Raw genomic sequence first — 10,349 nt, 5'->3', positions numbered from 1 at the left:
CCCCGCGGCGACCCGGCCAGCACACGCAGCTCCGATTGCAACCCCGCCCGCCTCGCTCACTGGCTGCTTTTATTCGTCTTCCTCAAAGGCTTAAATAAACAAGAAACAGGTTAAAAACAAAATCTTGGCCCTGGCCCCTTCCTGAGCTGGCTGTTCCATGATGGCTTCCGGCCCTGTGCACGAGCTTCCCCCTGCAGAGGGAAGCGGCGCCGTCCTGCAGCTGCCTCGAGTGGCAAATGAGGCCACGTACCTGCCTTTGATATCGGTGCCAGGCACTGGAGCAGCGCTCTCCACACCATCCTGGTGCTTTCCACATCGAGTGGGAACTCGAGTGTGCCGGTGGGAGCTGGAAGAGGTTTGCCTTCCCAGGGCCATGGCACAAGGACACGGGGACGGTCCCTGCCAGCGAGGTGCCAGCTCCATGTAAGGGGGCATTTCCAGAAGACAAACCTTGCACACCTCTCCAAAGCCTTTTTTGAAGGGAAGAGGAATTTTATTCCACTTGCAATCTGTCATGAACATAATCTTGGAGGAGCCCATCAAACCAAGAGCTTTTGCCCTCAGGACCTGCAGTGCAAATTGCACTGGAGCAAAGCTCCTCCAGCCATTTTGCTGAAGGGACATTGGGAGCTCATGGCGATGACCTGTGCCTGAGGTCACTCTGTGACAGCTGGGCAAGGCTCCCAGGGCTTTCGAAACATTTCACGTGCATAAAATTGCCTCACAGCACCTTTGCTATGGATGTTTTCTATTCTTGCCATTCAGAACTTCCAGAAACAGATAAAAAAGTGCCAAGGTACACGATGGGACTCCGTGCCAGTTACTGTACATTTCTTCCAGCCCCAAGTTCCCTATTTTCTTGACAAGGCCCAAATGATTTTCCTCATAGAGCATTTGAGGTCTGGTTTTCTGTGTGTATTAAAGAGCTTTATGTCCATCATATTGCTGCTAAAACATGCCACTATCTAGCGCTGGCAATATGTTCCTTACTAGGGCTTTAGAGTGTTATAGATAAGTTATGTGGCATTTTCCATTTAAATTAAAATAGATCAAGCTAAACTCAAGGGAAGCTGATAGCTGCACTTTCATTTTATTTCATTCTATTTCCTCTTTATGACCCATGTTACGCTAATAATCAAAACTTTGATTATAGGTCCCTAAGGCACCATGTTGCACACAGGCTGGAAACTGCCTCCAGCTCTCCTATTGCCAGGGTTCCAGCTGCCAGCCAGTGGCAAGAGCAGGGTGAGTGATATCAGTGTGGCATCTTGGGGTCTTTTTCCTCCCTCTGTGGAGAAAGTCTCTGCTTCTTGTCTCATCTGGCCTGAATTCTCCAGGCATGAAGATACAGATCTGAAATTTGCCTGATTCTGGCATCCGTTGCTGGTGCCAGTGGAGATCTTGAACTGCCAGCGTGGACTTTCCACACTGAGCTGCATACAAGGGACTTTGTCACACTGAGCTGCATACAAGTGCTTTGAGGGGACTCTTGCAGTGGTCAACCCCAGAAAGGAGGCTAAAAAACCCCAGCTGTTGAGGGTAGTGCTCCTGGGAGAGGATGGACTGGCCTCACAGGAGATGGAGACATAAAGGAGACACACTGTCCTGCTGCAGGCACTTGCCAGCACCCAGCTGCTGTCCCTCTTCTGTAGAGCTTCAAGAAACTCCTCTAAATGGTTTTGGCTACACCAAAAAAAAGGTGTTTATAGTGAAAAATATAACAGGAATGATAACGCTAGTCTGCAAAATGGGAAGGTAATAAAAAACTCTAAGCTTTCTTGTCTCCCTCAGGTTTGTGGGGCTGAGGAATAACAGAATCATAGAATGGCCTGGGTTGGAAGGGACCTTAAAAATCATCTACTGCCAATCTCCTTGCCATAGATGGGTATGAAGGGGGATGTGGTCGTGGTCCTGCTTGCTTGACTCTGCCCAGCTGAGCTCCCTTACCTCAGCTCAGCTCCAAGGGCAGGTGCAGGTGTTTGTACCTCACTGTGCCTCTGATCTTCAGGAAAAAACTGTTCTGGTCCAGGTCTTATTGCCTTGCTAAAGACTTCACACACTGGGGGTTTTAAAGAGTGGTTTGTACCATACAGGAAATCCCACAAGTGAGACCTCCTTCCTTGCAAAGGCCTGGACACTGTGCCAAGATCCACGGGCTGAATTTTGGCCACAGCTGTTTTAGAAAAGTCACAGAGTAAAGTTCAAATAAAATATTGAAATGGCTGCACGGCTTCTCTTAGCAGCAGAGCAGATTTGTGGGGACCTGCTGCCTGCCCTGCTCTGAGTGGGAGGGTGGGGTGAGCATCACCCACTGCTTTGCCTGGCATGGCTGTCACACCTCACCTGCTCACTTCCATGAGTCCCACACCCCTCCAGCCTGTGGCTTCCTCCTCACACCTTGGAAGGACAGCAAAGGGCAATAAAACAGAACACTGACCTTTGCACAACACAGACCTTTTCTAACTTTGACATAAATTCATGAGCTTTAATGGGCACATGCTGAAGCCTTGGGTTTGGTGATTTAATGCCTTTCTCTTTGCCAAGGCCACCAGCAGGCATGGCAGGTTTGTGCTTGGGGTCTGGGATGCAAAGGTGATTTGGACCCCCACGGCTGTGGGGTGTGTGGGGATGAAGGGACAGCAACCTCAGCGATGCCTGGCTGTGGACAGGGGTCCCTGGTGGTCCTGCAGGGGTGCACAGGCTGCACACCACCTTCTGCCCTGGGCCCAACACTAAAGCCAAGCTATGGAGGCAGCGGGTGCCAGCACATCCCCCACGTGGGCCGTGTGGGTGGCACTGTCCCCATGCTGTGGTGCACCCCGGGCTCTTTTCCCAGCACCCTGCATCCCTCCCCACCAGGGTGAGTGTCCCTGCTGCTCCTGAGATGAAAGCACTACGCCTGAGGAAGACCCAGGGTGACTGCCACCCTCGCTGTTGCTGCCATCAACGTGGGAGATCGGGACCCAGCGTGGCCTGGGTGGGCAGGGGCTCATTGTCAGGATGTGCCTCGGGCAGGCGCCTCTGCCCAGCCCGGCTTTCTGACCGCACAAAGAAAACATTTGCCCAGACACAGCCCGGCCCCTTGCCACGTTGAAAGCCTGGCTGCCGGCAGCTGGAAGGGGTCATGCAATGCCTCCCCAGCAGGACACAGAGCACAGGACTGGAGACGAGCTAAACGAGCCTGGGTTTCAGAGCCTTCCTGAAATCTGCCCTCATAAAAGGCAGCTGTCTGGAAACCTGCTCACTGGGGGAGGAGAGTCTCCCTGTGAAGAAGGGAGGCTTGCCAGGCCTGCCACCACCGCTGCTCGCACGCAGGCGGTGCTCCCGCCCCAGCTGCAGCAGCTTGGTAAAACACCGGGGAGGTGAATAACACCGCTTGAAATGACCCTGCAAGCAGGATTTCCAGGAGCTTCAGAGCCCCACGTACCATGGGGTAGCTCCCTGTGGCACTGCACACCCCAGGGAGCACTGCCAGCACAGGGGACCATGCTGCCATCTGCTCTGGGAGCAAAGGGCGCGCTGGAGAGAGCAGGGAATTCAGGCACAATGGCTGAGGGGGTATTTCCCAGCTGGTACAAGGTCCAGAGGTACCCTGGATACGTCCTGATAAGCTAGGATGGGTCTAAGGGCTGACTTATCCTTCCCACTGGGACAGAGGGTTTTAGTGATCATCACACATGCCTGTCCCTTCTCCTGAGTGTCTGTGCTGAGCTCTTGCTGTCCTGCTCGTGCTCTAGGGCTGGACTGCACTTGGTGCCTATGCCTATGGAATACTTTGGCTTTCCAGTCCAGTGCTGCTTATATAATGTAGAGGACTTCTCCTTGCTTGCACATTCCAGGTACATCTGGGGTGGTGGCTGAAGCAGACAGGCACCAACAGATCCCCTGATTTCTCCTGCTGTCCTTCTAGCTAAAAGCTCAGCCCTTCCCAAGCAGAACCCAGGAGAACTCATACAACAGCAGTTGGGCTCTTTGCTCCGAGCCAGCTGGCTCCAACTAGCATCTGTACCCAAAAACACACACTGGGCTTCTCCTCTGACTTATCTCACATCTTCTTAGCACTCAGCTGTCTGCAGCCAAGTGTCTGGAATGGGGTGGTTTCTGTTTCATAGAGGAAGGAGACTGTCCCACCTGTCCTGCACACTTGGGTTTAGAAGGACTTGGCTTCCCTGCCACATCTGACCTCTCAGCCTCCTCCTTTATTCTGAAGGAGCTCAAAATGACAAGGCTCTAATAAACCCACCATCCAGTGAATGAGGGAAAATAATTTAAGAAGTGATGAATGACACATTCTTATTTACTGTAATTACACAGTGTGCTTCAGGAAGGTACTTTCCTGTCACTAATCCAAAACATTTATACTCCCCTTTCTTGCAGTTTTCTGCTCCTTGATTTCCTTCTAGGCAGCCACTCTCAGGTGCCCTGAAGTGTTCTAGCAAATCTCTGCCCCTCTGGAGCTAGCAGGGAGGAAGGGGACCTGTGCTTCAACTTCTCCAGCCTCAACTTTCCACAGCTACATTTGCAGTGAAGGAAGGACAGAAGAAGAGTGAAATCCTGAAGTTTTTTTTGCCCAGTGGATTACTTTCCTACTACATTTTCTAATGGGCCTTGTGACAGCCTGGGACCCCACTGTAGTGTGTAACCACCATAAATATCCAGGTCAGTACCATATGGCCTTATACAGCAAGTTCAATAGTGTTGCTCTAGGTTTATCCTTTTAAAGACTTTCACACTAAGATGGTAAAATATCCCAGATTTCCACTTGATTAAAAAAAATTAAAAAAATTAAAAAGGAACATGTGCTTCTATGCATGACCCAAAACTCTTTCTTCTTCTCCCAGAAGTCCATAGAAAGGCATGCAGAAGGCCTTAGGTTTTCATCAAAATGGTGAGGAAGTGCTTTGCTTCTCCTGGAGCCTCCCAAAGGACTGGAATATGCTGGGTGTTACTTCAGGCAGTTCTGAGGAGCAAGCCACTTGACTGGAAGAGTCTACAAAAAAAAATATCACACCAACCCTTTAGGCTGTGGTCACATGGAACTGTTTTAGGGATCCCAACCACCCCACAGATCTGCTGAAAAGTTCTGGCTTTGGAGTTTCTCCCTCGAGCTTTGTGCAATCCTCCCGTACCTCCTAGGACTTGGAGGGAGAGGACATCTTTCACTTGGACATCTGGCACTGGAGTCCTAACAGACAAGCTCCAGGGCATTTTGTGAAATAGTCTGCAGCCTTTAGAATCTGCTCCAGACAGAAACCCAAGGACACCAGGCAATGCAGCCCATTAATGGAATGAGTCTGTCAGATACTGTTTCATGGGGTGTCTCTGTGTTTCTGTGGGACTGTTATTTGCAATAGAGGCATTCATCTCCTGCATGCATTTTCTATATCCTTCCTGATTCTTAACCAATGTAGGACTTTTTCCCTTAGCTTAGCTAAGGCTTGTTGGAAACACAGTGCAGCTTAAAACATTTTCCATCTTCTAAAATAATAATCTCAGAACATCCTGCTCCAGACACCACCTAACAATGTGCTCTATAGGTTGTTTTCATGCACTAGAACTTTTATGTCTTGTTTGACCTTTCACTCCAGACTTTTCCATCATGATCAGAATGCTTTTCCCTTGGTATCCATCACTCCATTGTGCTCCAAAAGTATGTAACTGTGCTCTAGGACAGTGGAGTTTCCCAGCTCATTTTCTAGTTCTATCCTACTAGGATTCTTTCTGTGATGAACCTTCAGGAGCCCACATTTCTCCTCTGGCATTTCCCTTCCTTGGTTTTCCTGAGTGAACTGGAAGTATTTGCACATCCACAAGTGGTTTGAGAGGAAACAAGAATCTCCCCTTCTGCATTCATCCCTCTGAAAGATCAACTCTTTGTGACACTGTTGCACTGCATCCCAAAGGTTCTGCCTGGATCCCCCATCCCTGCTACTCCACTTATGACCAGAGGTGTAGTAAATTGTGCAGTTGCAAAATTGCTATTTTCCTAAAGACTTGGGCAAATTGCATTTGGGAATCCCACAGAATGAGCTAGTGCAGGGATTTATGGCCTACACCCCTGCGCAGATCAGTACACCGATTACACTGTTCCTCCTGTGCAAATACCAGCAGAACTCATCAGTAAATTTAACCACTGGCAAGAATTGCACAGGTGGAAACTGCTAAATCTCATTCCACTGGCCACTGAAATGCTCTCCCTCTGTCACTGTGCCCAAGCAAGGTTTTGCAATGTTAGCACATCCACAAACAGCACATCTCCTTCTGTAACAGGAGCAGAGTCCTGTGGACCTGCAGCTCTGGGGAGCGGGCCAGCTCCGGGCAGTCCCACTTTTGCTTTTTTTAGTGGAAATTCCCCATCACCAGTTGGTGCAGCAGGCTGAAGTCACCTGCTCTTGGAACAACTCCCTTTCCTTTGGGACCAGTTAGAGAGGGTCAGCCTTGAACTTATCACAGGCCACGTTGTCCATGCACCTACCACTTGTTCAAAGGTCTCGGCATGTACCCATAAATAGCCTAAGCACAACAGACCTCTTGGAAGGTTGAAGCCATCCAAGGCCTCCTGTTGGCATGGTGTGCCCTACCTTCCTCTCCAGTGCAGCTGGGGCTTTACATAAGCCCCCAGCCATCACTAAACTGCCAGGCTGGGCTTTGCTGAGAAAGCAATTTTCTCTTCTTTCTTTGTCTTTTCTGCCTGTTGATATACACATTTCAGATCTCTTGTGACTGACCAAACTGAACCCATCATCCAAGCAGTCTTCATGCTCCAACACAGCTTCTTTCCAGGGACTTCAGAGGGGGAACTTAGGGGGAAGGTTGTCTTACTTGTTCCTGGTTGATGTTCCTGGAAGGCATCCAGCAGACAGATGGAGATCCTTTCTGTAACACATACCCAAGGTCTGACTGACCCGTTGGGGAAGAGTCTCTGAAGGTCCCAGGACTCCAGGCAGGCTTCAGACTCTCCCATCAGTCAGGGCTGGCAGTGACCTCAGAGTGCAGCCCCCTTTATTTTTTACCGTCCCCGAAGGAAGGACAGGTTCTCAGCTACCTGCAAACAAGGAGCTTCACTGGAAACACACCTTTAAAGGGAATTTCCAAACTGATGGGATAAGGCACAGTTCCTGGTGTTTATCAGGACATCACAATGCCTTACTTATTGCTCCAGTGCCTTGTTTCTGATTTCCTCAGGTTTGGGAAGCGTCTACACTCTCCTGTCACCACTATCCACTACAAGCTGATGAGCTTGGTCACCGTTAGCCCACGGGCTGGTTTGGGAGACTGGCCCATCTCTGATATCACTCATTTCACATGGCCTAAGATAGGCCAAAGTATACCAGACTGTGACCAGTGTCCTCCTGGTAAGGTTTTTGCACCAATGCTCCACAAAAATGTGGTTCTGACTCTGTCCCCCAGCTGGATCTCTCCCCATTTCCTCATTTTACAACTCTGCAAAGGGCTCACTGCATGTTGTGTCTTGTCTTGGCCCACCACGTTCCCACACTCAGGTTATTTTATTTCTGCTTCTGAGCTCAGCTCTGTTTTTGCATGGCCCCTGTCCCTCTTGTTTACATATGCTGGGTGTGTGTGGTACTCTCTGAGGTGGAAGTTCTCTTTTCTTGTCCCCTCGTGAGCCACAGTGCTGTGCTGACAGGACTGACCACCTCCTCATCACTGCCTGCTAACTGGCCCACTGCTCGGCTGCAGCCCATCATTTAAAAACTTGGCACATTCCTCAGCCTCTTAGGGCATCTTTGGCTTCCCATTAAACACAGAGATATCATTCCTGGCTCAGGAAATCTCTGCCTTGCAGGCCACCAGGACCTGGGAGACTGGCTTAGGAAGCTTGCATTGTGTCCATGCTGTTTGTCTGCTCCTCCCAAAGCATCTCCTCCTGGACTCCAGGACTTCAGGACCTTTTGTCTGACCCAGCTCAGATTTTTATGTGCTTACCTTTCCCTTTTTCCCTGATCTGGTCATCCCCTTACTGAAAAATCTATTATTAGGTCAATGTCCAATTTCCCCTGGTTGAATACCTTGTTATTCAACCAAAATAATCCTTCAGCTGAATTCTCTTTGTCCCCCACTTTGTGGCACACAGCTGACGAGCTTTGTCTAATTTGATGGTTGATTCTAGTCATACAGCCAGACTAGATAATTTAATCTCTTTTCCTGAAGGCAAGTGCTCACTGACATAAGAGCTGACCCCATCAAATGGGCTCCTAGGCCTCCCATTTCAGAGCCATTCTCTCATGCCGTGGTTATGGATGGAGCTGAACAAGGTGCATTTTCCTCTCCCAGGTGCATTTTCCTCAAACACCGTGGCTTTTGCACTGATTCAGCTGGGACAAATAGTCTGATTCCTTTCTCCTGGAGACTGGAAATGCTGGTGAATGATGGTGGTAGGCTGTGTGCTGGCCAGCTTGTGTGCAGCAGGAGGCTGTTTTTTTTCCTGCAGCAACCTGCAAGCCTTTTATAGCCTTTTCTCACCAATTTTCTCAATTTCTTAACTCTTTGCTATAGTTCATCTTGGCTTATAAATTGGCCAAAGCTTTTGTTGTGCCTCTTATTTTCTGGAAAACATTATTTTGCATGATACTTATGCTGCTGCTCACCTCTTTGATCCATCCTGCCTTTTTAAACTGGGAATCTTCCAGAAGAATTTAACAGTCTCTCTGGACACTGATGTCTTTTATCCTTGTCTCCAGGTGACCTCTTATAAAACTCTTAGAAGTTTCCAGATGTTGCTGAACTCCTTTTGCAAAGTCTCCAGCTGTCTCAGCTCATGTTTTGAGTCTTTGGTAATTTTCAATTTCCGTTCCCACTTGGTTCCAGAGGAATCCCAGAATTAGGACTTCTCCTAGAAGCTGAGTCTCACCCTCGACATTCTTTCCATAATTTGAAGATCTGCAGGTTGTTCCAGAGAGGATGAAGCTGGCAAAGAAATGCTCCAGAAATGTTCCAGGTGTTCCACAAGGAGGTTGCTCCAGAAATGCTCACTGCCCCCCCTCCCTCCCCCTGCTCCCCACCCTGTGTGTTAGTTACAGAAACCATGCAAAGCCCTGCTTTCCTGCCCATGGGAGCAATCACCTGCAGGGAACTGTCTTTTCTTTCAGAGTTCAAGCTCCTTTTTAGTCAGCACTCCCCCAAAAGGTGTCCAGTTCAGGGTGCTTTAGTTCAGGGTTAAGCTCCTTTTACTTGGGCTGTTTTCTTGATACTTTTTCAAGGACCAGTCCAGTGACGAGGAGGGATATTTCATGCTGAAGCTGCCTGTTTCTCTCCACTGACTAACAAGAGAGCTTGCAGCTCTCCTTAGATGTCCAGCATGGATGACTGACATGGGGCAACCAATACGTCCTTGATGAGCAAGTTTCCCTTGCAGTCTGTGGTCCTCCTTCCCGAGGGAACTGCTCTGCAGTCCAGGCTTACCCAAGGTAATGTCCCAGGGGAGATTTATGTTGGATATTAGCAAAAAGTTCTTCCTCCTGATGGTGATTGAGCACGGCAGAAGGCTCTCCAGGGAAGTGACCACAGCTTCAAGACTCACAGAGCTCAAGAAGTATTTGGACAATGCTTTCAGGCACTTGGTAGGATTGTCGGATTGTCCTGTGCAGAGTCTGGAGCAGGACTCCAGGATCCTTGTGGGTCCCTTCCAACTCAGAATATTTTATGACTCTGCGAACATTTGTGTAATATTCTGTGACATCTGTGTAACAATTTGCTTTCCGCAGCAGATTCTCCCACCCACCTCTGTAGCAGTTCACGAGCCTCCCCTTCTGACCCCCCACTCCTATAACCTATATGCACGTGACACAAATGTATGGGTTTTTTTTTTTTGTCCCCGGTTTAGCTTCGGACAGTGTGGAAATGCCATCAAGTTAACAGGGAGAGAGCTGAACAAGCCCGCAGTGCCGCTTGCTGCTTGCCAAGCAGGAGCCTCAAACACCTCATCAGAGCCTTCGCTGCTCCTAAAACTCATTCGCACTTTACAGACGGGCAGTGCGGTTCGGCAGCCCCCCTCCTCCCCCCACAAAAATCACAAGTTACCCTTCTGGCCACAATACCTGTAAAGCACGGTCGTTAGACAGGAATGATGTGACGTTCCCGTCTCTATTTTGGCAGGGGGCGTGTTTGGTATTTATTGGGGTAATTCCCCCGCCTCCCCCAGCAGCACGGATTCTGTGGGAGCCCGGGTTTGGAGGTCACGCACGTCCAGGAGCCGGAGCCCGCGGAAGGGAGGGAGCAGAACTAAACCAAGTGAAAAGCAAGCGGTCAGCGCTGGCGGCGGGGATAAACACATCGCTATGGATCCCCTCAGCTGACACTTCCCGCCTGCGGTTCCCGCCGGGAATACC

This window comes from Geospiza fortis, unplaced genomic scaffold (assembly GCF_000277835.1).
Source record: "Geospiza fortis unplaced genomic scaffold, GeoFor_1.0 scaffold8, whole genome shotgun sequence".
Classification (NCBI taxonomy): domain Eukaryota; kingdom Metazoa; phylum Chordata; class Aves; order Passeriformes; family Thraupidae; genus Geospiza; species Geospiza fortis.
This window is presented reverse-complemented; position numbering follows the sequence as displayed.